This window comes from Halyomorpha halys, unplaced genomic scaffold, assembly GCF_000696795.3.
Source record: "Halyomorpha halys isolate HHAL.00 unplaced genomic scaffold, Hhal_1.1 Scaffold300.1, whole genome shotgun sequence".
NCBI classification, from domain to species: domain Eukaryota; kingdom Metazoa; phylum Arthropoda; class Insecta; order Hemiptera; family Pentatomidae; genus Halyomorpha; species Halyomorpha halys.
Window position 1 is genome coordinate 233,285 of NW_027107582.1, and position 2,798 is coordinate 236,082.

General features: G+C 31.1%; 1 protein-coding gene across 15 annotated transcripts in view; it reads left to right on the forward strand.

The window, feature by feature from the left end:
* bru1 (bruno 1) overlaps window positions 1–2,798 on the forward strand; it is a 406,895-nt gene that overhangs the window by 155,000 nt on the left and 249,097 nt on the right. The gene's annotated exons all lie outside the window — the stretch shown is intronic.

The following is a 2,798-nucleotide window of genomic DNA, read 5'->3' on the forward strand; positions in this document are numbered from 1 at the left end:
TAGGTATTGTGAATATTACTAATTAAATATAATTTAAAAATATAAATAACTGTTTTTTTTATTTATATGCCCTGATAAACCCTATCTTGCCACGCCCAAACTGAGCAACTAATTCTGTCGTTAACTGCTTTTACACTCTTATCATATCTAAGGCAAGATAAAGACTCTTTCCTTCCTATTGTCCCATTGGCAATGACTCTAGAACAAAAGTAGAAGGGAATTAAATTCATAAAAAAACAAAAAAAAAATAATGATCGTTTTCCTCATAAGTATTTCTTTGTATACGTATTAAAAAATAACTCATTGTTTGGTACAGCTTTTGTTGTGAAAACAATACTTTCTTAATATCTGTTAACAATAGTGTTCGTTTTGATTTATTTATTCTGCTATCAATTCTATATTTTAACTATGAATTTATTATTATTTTTTAAACACTACAATACAATAAACCATATTATGTTATTCGACAAGAACAGTTTTTAACAGTATGTTACTGTTAACATTCACAACGAGGTTTACCAAATCAATACAATCATTTTGTAAATATTGGAAACTAAAACTTGAACTCTCTCAACATGAAACATAAACATTAAGAAGGAAAACTGTCCTCTTGTTTATACTGAGCCAATAAAATACCATAAATAAACACAGTATGACAGGAAACTAACATGGCAGTAAAAAAAAACAAAAATAAAACAAATGTTGTCCACTGATGTGATTTAGAACAGAACTCAGATAGCAACGAAATAGGGGCCTTTATAGACGGGTGTGTTGAACCGCCGTCATCTTAGCAACTTGAAATCTGCAAAGGCGTCAGTTCGATTCCGGCCTTGGCGAGTTGAATTTCGTTTAGGGCCGTCCCTACTGAATGAACTCTGGAACTTTGTATTCTGTTTAAAACAGGTTCGTTATCTATTGGATAAAGTTCTTTTCGGCAACTTGTAATAAACGGTTAATTTTGTAATTATTTATAAAATAAAAACTCATTTGATTGATTCTAATAAGTCGTTGTTTTTTTTTGTTTCTTCTAAAAATTTGGAAAATTGAAACTTAATTTTTAAAATTACTGAATCAGTTTTTCGATTAAAAAATAATTATAATCATAAATAATTATATAAATAAATTATAAATAATCATTAATTAATCATAGATTTAAACCAACAATACAAATAATTGCCAGTAATATATATAGACGAAAAGTCTGTTTAGCTATCATCTTGAATAGGCCTGATGAAGCCCTACAAAGTGGGGCGAAACGTCAGATAATAAATAGTTGAAAACTATGTTGTTCTTTTTGACCGCAGCCCTGATCATCTTTTTTATATTTTAAATTGTATGGTCAAACTCTAACCACTCAAACCCCCTAGTTTATAGGCTGGAATCCTCACAGAAGACTGAAAAGACAGGAAACTGCACGTCGATTTCGACTATTACAGCACTTACTAGGGGTATTCATGATGTTGTGTTAAATGTTAAATGTTTTACCATGTTAAATGTTATAACTATAAGATTGTGAGCAGCCCTATTTGAAGTCACGTTAAACGTTAAATGCATAAGAGCCCCTAGCGGATTTTCTCAGCAACTTGTTGTATAAGCCTTTATGTTTATAACCTTCCTTCCAAACCCTCATGTTATTGTTTACTTCAGTTTTGATTTAAGTAATTAATTACAACATGCCTAGAGTGAGTGAAAAGTGGAATTTGTGTGAAAGTTTAGCTTATGAAATGAAATGAAAAAATAACTTTATTCTGGGACATATGTCCCCTAAGAATAATTACATGGTTCATATAGTGAGATTTTTATCTGGCGAGCGTTTACAAATTTTCAGATAGTAGAATGAAATTACATTGTTTTTTTTTCTCAAATGTATCATTAAAATTATCCATTCTGGTTTAATAACAGGGATATGAATACCACAAACACACGAAAGAACTGAGCTGTCACAACAAAAATGGCGGCGATCTCAACTGGTCTATTGTGTGACGTCATTCTCCATTTAACAGACCAAGTAACAGACTCTCAGCCATGTTAAATGTTATTTCGTTTTACCACGGTAAAAGAAGGCATTTTTTTTTCGATTTAACAGGAGTTTTTCCATTTAACACGCTTTAACATGTTAAACCAAAGATCATGAATACCCCTACTATACTAACGGTCTAAACTTCCAACTCATTACAAAAGAGTGATCTACATGACTGTAATAAGACCAATCTAGACATACGGAGTTGAACTTTGGGGCTCCACTAAACCTTAGATCTCGTATCCAATCCTTACAACCCAAAATCCTTCGTGAAATCCTCAATGGACCTTACTTTCTCCCCAATAAAATCATACATAAAGACCTCAATGTTCCCTATGTAACCGATCTAGCCCGAACCAGATTTCATTCCTTCCATTATAAACTCCCTAACCACCCAAACCCACTAGTTTCTAATCTTACATCCTCTTCCATTCCTGACAATCCTCTGAGGCGCCTGAAAAGAAGAAGGCCACGAGACCAGCTAATATAAAATGTCATTAGAGTGCTACCAATGGGTAGTTTCTCTACACGCCTGTAACACTCCAATTTAGCTTAGATCAAATTTATTAAATGTATTATAATGTACAGTTGTAAATAGCAATAAACATTAAAAAAAAAATTGTACAGTCAACTATGTATACATGTATATATATTATTTTTGTTTTGTTTTAATAAATTGGGAAATTTTAAAAATGAAGGATTCGACTGTATTAATAAAAAGTAAATTAAAAATAATCATAATTAATTAATTATGAATTAATAAGGAAATAATAAATAA